This window comes from Anopheles aquasalis, chromosome 3, assembly GCF_943734665.1.
Source record: "Anopheles aquasalis chromosome 3, idAnoAquaMG_Q_19, whole genome shotgun sequence".
In the NCBI taxonomy this organism is placed as follows: Eukaryota; Metazoa; Arthropoda; class Insecta; order Diptera; family Culicidae; genus Anopheles; species Anopheles aquasalis.
The window spans coordinates 59,356,049-59,363,548 of NC_064878.1; the positions used below are offsets into that span (position 1 = coordinate 59,356,049).

Here is a 7,500-nt window from a genome sequence, read left to right on the forward strand (position 1 = left end):
ACGCTGCGAAGGCGTTCAATTTTAGAGAAGATTAAGAAATCCAGTGAAGAAGAACGAGAAGAAAGCAGAAACAATAGGAATAACTGAGGTAGCTCGAAGCTCGAAGAAGCAAACCAGGAAAACAAAACAAAACAGCCCGTAGGCCCGAAAACCAAATACACCACCATTATTCGCATTCAGCTCGCGACCCGCGAATTGGCCGGAAAAGGCAAAATCAGTTAACGCGCGCGGGCAATACCGGTAAGAAATGGAAATCCCCCCCTGGGGTATGTGTAAGAATAGAAAAGACAACACAAAATTGTCAAAAAGGCATCGAAAATGTGGCAGCCAGTGTGGAGGAAACCCATTCAAGAGGGCATGTCTCTCAGTTCCACACAGACACTCACACAAAAACACACCAAATGGTAACGATAACCAAGTCACTGCAAACCAGAGAGAGAGAGAGAGAGAGAAAAAGAGAAACCCGCATTAGCATGTTACCATTATGAACCATTGAACCTGGGAAGGAAAGTATACAATAAGCCACAAAAAACCCGAATCTGAAGAAAAATCGTTACTAAGAGAAAAGAAATAAGAAGGGAGCGGTGCAGCGGGTACCGTTTTGTTAATGGAGTGATGGACACTGGAGCGGCAACCGAATTGGAGCCAAACCCGGAACCAGCAGCAGTAGGCAGGGGCGGTAACAGCAGCAAAACGGGACAAACCCGAGACGAGACGAGATGGTGACAGTTTAGGTGAATGTTGAAAATTAACTTACTACATATAGATTTAGAACTGCCCAGGTGTGGAATGGGGGAGGTAGGAGAAAGCTGGAAGGAAATAAAGGATGTTACATTTTAGCTGTTAGCAAGCAAAAAACCAACCAACAACCACAAAACAAAACAAAACAAAACAAACAAAACGGGGGCGGGACAGAGGGTGTAACGCGCACGACGTTCGCTGATCCGTCATGGTGAACGGGCAGCGTGCAGCTTAATTGTTGAAATCTCGGACTCGGACTCACAGCGAAGCCTACTGTTTTCGGGCTAAACTAGGTGTAAGCGGATAAGCAGCAGCAGTAGTCTCGCTAAGCAAGGAAAGCGCCAAGCGATACGGGAAAATGGCGCAGAAACGGAGAGGGGCAGGGTGCCTGAACCCAAGGTGCGAAACCCAAGGTTTAGGGGATAAGCGCGTTGGACAAGTTAGCCAAACAGCAAAGCATGATGTTAGTTTTGTTCGGTGTGCATGTGCAAGACGGGCCAGGATTCCGGGATCGTGGAAGTTGTTGACTCCCTTGCCCAGGAGCGAGGAAACCTTTGGCGCGATGCGCGACGGCTGGGTGTGTTATTTGTGTTCCGCAACCCAGGCGGTCTGCACCGAGCGGCGATTCTAGGTCCCATGATACTACCTGTTCTAACATCATCATGGAGGTAGCGAAAAAATAAAAGAAAAAGAGAGAGAGAGAAAGCGAGCAAACGAAACATAGTGGATAAGCCAACGTGCAACGGACGAACAGGTGAGAGCGCAGGAATATGAGAATTAACTCTAGTTTTTAACTCAACTCTTCCACTAGCGGAATTTCAATCGAAGCTAGAGCAGATCGCGCAGAAAAACGAACACGGCACGAACCGCACACACGATCAAGATACCCGTACACACTATCCTCCTACCCCACCCCACCCACACCTACCCCACCTCACTCACCATCTAAACGCTAGACTTTCCGGTGAAAATGCAGAGTACATTGCATAGTACACATTACCCTCAAACCGATATATTATCTCCGTTCTTCGCCAACTACTAGCAAACAGAGAAAGCGACGGCAGTGGACATATAGAAGAAGAAAATAAACTCAAAAGTAAACAAAAAAGAAGCAGCAGCACAGGTGAGGAATATGGAGAACGAAGGAAAATAAACGCTCGCGCGGGAGGGTTGAGTGATACAGAGAATAGACTCGAACAGAACTAATACGAGGGAAAAACGGTAGGAAAGCCAAATGAGAACACACCAAAACTACTACTAAAAAAAAAAAACAACAAACAAACGAATTGAAATTAAAACAGTAAGAGAACAGTAACAAACTCGTTAAGAGAAAGAAGAGAAAGTGAAAGAAAGGAAACTCACCATTACAAAAATCGAAGAAAACCCAACATAACAACAAACTATCTTCAGCGCGATGGCACGATGCGCGAGCAGAGCGTGCATACGGGGAACATAGGCAAACCCTCATCCCCTCTCCAGCCCCCCCCCCCCACCCTTCACTACGAGAACAGCCAACACTCTTTGTAGCTAAATTTAAGTCACAACTATTTAAATTAGTCTGTCAATTTTTACAACAATTGTTGTTAGTTAATGAGTATAAAAGCGTGAAGCAGGGGAGAGAGAGAGAGAGAGAGAGAGAGAAAGAGAGAGAGAGAGTCAAAATGGTGTGTTGAGCGATCCGGTGAAGAACCACAGCACAGCAAAACACTATAGCGTCTCATATAGCATCAAACGCAGTGCAGCTTTCTGAGGCTGTGGCTGCGGTAGCGTGAGTGCATGCATGCCTGCCTGCCTGCCTGCCTGTCTGCCTGTCCACCGAACGTCAAACGTAGCATCGTTAAGCAAACCAAGGAACAATGAGAATGAGAAGCAAATTGCGCGCAGAGCGAGGACGTGAACTCACCACACGGTTCCACAGCAAACACACACGGAAACACGCATCATGTCACATCCAACAAGTTCCAACAAATTTCCATCGGCGCCCGGGAAAATAGGGAAGTGAGGAAGTTGGAAGCGAAAGGGAAAATCAAAACAAAAAAAAAATCCTCCAGATACTTCGATTCGTAAGCGTTGTGCGCAGGAACCGTCGTTTTTTTTTTGTAAAGTTTCGTTGTTTTATGCAAATGTTTTAGCAGCAATACTGCACTATCGGGAACTAGGGAACGGAGCTCCGAATTCATTGATTAACCCTCCGACCTCCGAATGCTGCCTGTTAAAGTGTGTTGACAAAGCTACGCAGCTACTGTTTTGGGAGCGACACCTTTCGATGGCCCTTCTGTAGAACCAATTTTGCATTTACAGCCTGGACAGAAAATTTAGTGGTAATTTAGTAACCCAGTGCCCAAAGCGGACGCTCATTTTACTTTCTGTTTCTCTTTATTTTAATTTTAATTTTGGAAAATCAAAATCGACCAAATCGAAGGTGCCGGAATAAATGGCCGGAATGGAAGCGAATCGAAACAATCGTCATGTGGTCACGTGCATGCCATACCACCGTTTGAGCCCACCTTGGTAGTTAATTTTTCGTTTCTTTTTTCGTGTCTCGAAATCGTACCCCTAAGAGAAAGGAGTGCATGTGTGGTGTGTTTTGTGTATAGCGCGAAAGCATAAACGTAAGCGTTTATTGTGAAACAGACAGCACAGCGTTGTGTACGGATTGCAGCCCAAACAATTGGCCGTTTGGACGATTCTGAAAACACTTGGGTAAATGTATAGAAACGAAAAAAAAAGAACAGAAAACAGGCAGTCAAATCTCTACAAATTATAATCAATAGTTGTTAATATAAATGTGAGATGTAGATGCGTACGGGTGGGCAGATACGGACAGCAACCGAGAGGGTAACCAACAAGCCCGATAGTAGTTGGATTAGGACAGCGACGCTGCGATTTGGTAATGGGTGTTCAAGTTGAGGAGGATTTTATCACAATTTCTCCTTCGGAACACTGTAACAAGCGTTAAAATAGCAAAAACATTCAGAGAAAAAAAACCCAACAATAACATTAACAATGAGACGTTGAAAAGGAGAAAAAAGAGGGGAAAGTTAAAAAGTAAAACAACAAAATAACAAAACAAAACCGAAACCGAAGCGGTACATTATGAATTAATTAACAAGCGTCTTCAGGAATAAATGGATATAAGAGGAAGGCTTCGGTGAGGCCCGAAGTAGCGGGCCTCCACGTGCACGTTGAACAACAGCAGCGGTAGCACCAGCAGCAGATAAGCAAACCACCGACACATTAAACGAAGCGCGCATCTTCAGCCGAAAGGTCGAGCAGAGCGGCGCAACACGATAACAGAAACACGTACGTAGCGGAAATAGTTTGCGGGTTGAATGAATTTAACGTGCTTCGAAGGTAGAACAGGTGTAGAGTAGGATATGCTCGCCAAAAATTATCCCACCCCTTTGTTGATAGAGCGTGCTACACGACAGCTACACAATCAGTACCACCATCACCACCAGCTACAGCCAAACGACATAAAGACTCTCACAGACACAGACTCACCGGATCCTGGAAAGATAATGAAGGAAACTTCGCACAAATTTACGCCATTTTTTTTTAGGGAAACAAACATTACAGGCGTAGTTTGTCAGGATAATCCAGAATTATAGGGCGCAAGAGACCGAGAGAGCGAGAGAGAGAGAGAGAGAGAGAGAGAGAGAGAGAGAGAGAGAAAGAGAGAGAGAGAGAGAGAGAGAAGGCTATATACTTATAAGGAGAATGAATTATGATTTTGGGGGTTCCTGCTGAATGCGATGGTCATCTTGTTGTTATCGTTTGATTCGACGGCGCATCGCTGCGTTCGCTGCTGATGACCCACTTGCAGGTCACTTGCAGCCGTCGAGCCGTTCATCCTCGTTGATAAAGCGTACTTGGTACTTTGGTATAGACTGCTTAGACTGAGAGGGAATGGGCAACAGCGCCACTGTTGCAGTGGTGCGGTGGTGCGTTAGCCAAAGAAAAGGAACAGAGCAACAGTATTACGGTCACAAAGGGCACTGCGGTTTGCGCAGAGCAGCCCATGGCGGATCTATAGTAGAATAAGTGTCGGTTTTGCTGTCGGTTTGCTGGGTACCACTAACTCTCGTTGTACCCGTGACAAGCGACCCCAAAAAGAATGGCAGGCCAAGGTAGGGACACGAAAGAGTGCACGAAAAAATGAAACGAAACAAACAAAAGCAAAACAGAGCAACACACAAATATATAACAAAAAAAAGTATCGTTAATAAGCTAGAGTGTACAGATTTGAAATTGGTCATAAAGAGAACAAACAAACGCGAGAAGAAACAGAAAACAATAAGACAGGACGCGAGTGACATCCGCTCGCCCGCGTGGTCAGCCATTGGTCAGCTACGCTGACGACGAGGCCAACCCCCCCCCCCCCCCCCGGAAGGATAGGATCTTACAGTAAAGAATTCCGGCATTCGCTATCCTCTCCCGGGGCCGGGGATATGGTGGGGGGCACGACATGTTGTGTACAGTAGATGATGTAGAAATTGTTTCCGCAAATGTATAACCAACAACAAACACAAACGCTACACAAAACACACACGTGAGGTTGGATAAGATGAACGAAACTAGGAACAGGCTAAGCCCCCCGGCCATCCGGCATAACAAGCAAGCTGGTATCAGCATTGTTGCACATTTCCATTTCTCGCTCGCTCTGTTTCTCCCTCTCCCTTTCTGGCTCTGTCTTTCCTTATCTTTCTGTGGCCGATATGTTCCTTGAGCAACGTGATCGATGGCATTGGCCAGAGGATACGATCATGAATCGAATAGCTCGGTCTCAGGTTCACAGTATGTTGCCTCTTGCATTGAGCATACAACATACAACAACAATAAAAAGAATTGTTATAAGTTCATGAGCACCACACGAACGAAATACTCTAATGCTCCTCGGAACAATACTCGGCAGCCACGGCAAGAAAAACAACTCCACAAACCCATTTCACCATCAACATCGTTTTCCCTTCTTAGCGTAACTGAAACGAAACATCAAATAGTGGATAGTGGGCATTGGGTGCGGCGATGCGCGTTAAATGAAGGCAACATGGCATGGTAGTTAATTTCAAAGCTAAAAAAAACAGTAAGGCAAAGCGGAAAAGCATACAGACACACATGCACACACAAACAACCATACACAACCAATACCACACCGAAGCAGTCCTCGTCTCGACGCATTAGCATGTTCTAGGTGTGTTTTATAGAACGAAGCAAAACAAAAGATTAACATGAAAAGAAACTAGGTAACTATGTATGAAAAATACTTGAAAAAATCCACGCGGCAGCAGCAAACGGAGAAGAACGGCTCGCAGAGGAATGATCGACCACGAGAATGGTTCGGTTGAGATCAGTGGATCAAAAGTGGGGGGGTTGAATTTGTTACTTATTATTCCACTGCAAACGGCGGCCCCACGGCACAATGGCGGACAGAACCGAAGAAAATGGAACCGAAATCCAGTGCGAGTTTAATGCCAGATGGAACCACGAGATCCACGAGAATCATATATGTATATGTGAAGAGCGGCAGAGTAAAACAAAAAACGTTGTTAAGGAAAGTTATCTAATTCTACGATGAACGGATCATTGAACGAATGATCGGCAAGGAATGGCAGCAGTTTCAGACGATCAGCTCATCTGATCCGCTTATCTGAACCAACAAAAAGACAAACACACGACACGGGAACTCAAATAGAAGCCAATCACCCCTCGACAAAAAAAAAAACTCTAAACCAGCCCGGCAGTGGCAGATAGGCCACGTTTGTCAAAGCGTATGGGATGGTGGCGGTGAACGGTGTCCTGTCACAGTGCTCGGCATGTTGCACTCACATGATCACGAGTCTGTGTTGAATGAATCGCAAATTCGCAGAGTATCACGGAAAGGAAACGGTTATCGTGTAATGTTCGGTGATGATTCCTTACACTGGGAACCGGACCGCCACCAGCAAACGCCCCGTAGCGCCCCCCCCCCCCCCCCCAGGATGACTAAGAATACACCAAGCACAGGTGCGCGTGACTGAAGTGTCCACTTCAGGCAACATCAAATGTTTTTTGGCCTTACGAAGGCACGCGCACTTGAGCATCGGACGGATACTGAAACGGATTGGGCGCCGGATTACGCAAAAACGCAACCTATTCTGCAGCGAATGCTGCTACGCTCCACTCACTTTGCATTCGTCTCCCTTAATCCCCTGCCCGATCCCCGGAACGTATCGATCCACTTGGAAATCGTGGCGCGCTGGCAAAGGGAATTTGTTTCTTCACCGCTACGATGGTTTGCGATTGTTTTGAGCCCAATTGGGCAGGGGCAGGGCAGGCTTTTAGGATGAGTTCACCAGCACTCGATAGATTAGTAGACACACCCGCTACCACTCGCTCGCTACACAGAGACGTCGAAAGAAAGGAGGAAAATAGTGAAACTAATTATCACAGTCACCGGCAGCATCCGATAGGTAAACAGCATTGCGAATTCGTTAGGTACGATTGTGACAGGAAATGGTGGTGGTGCCGCAGGATGGCAAACGCATTTTAAAGGGTATGCCGATCGGATGCGGTTAGCAGAAACACACCCAACAACAAAAAAAACACTTTACTAGAGAGGGGGGCAATGGTTTGCGTTTAGCACTTTACTACCTGCCGATGATTTGTACATAATTGTTCTGTTTTGCTTCTTTTCCACTTCGGTTTTGGAACAGCCTGTTCACACCTTAGAAACAAAAGGAACTTATTGCATAACAAGGAAAAAAAAACTTAATAATA

The 7,500-nt window shown here is 45.9% G+C and overlaps 1 protein-coding gene across 1 annotated transcript in view; it reads left to right on the plus strand.

The window, feature by feature from the left end:
* LOC126575187 (uncharacterized) overlaps positions 1–7,500 on the plus strand; it is a 40,540-nt gene that overhangs the window by 33,021 nt on the left and 19 nt on the right. The window contains exon 6 of the mRNA XM_050235755.1: positions 1–7,500. This exon is cut by the window's left edge and continues 1,003 nt beyond it; it is cut by the window's right edge and continues 19 nt beyond it. The gene's annotated coding sequence lies outside the window, so the exon portion shown is untranslated.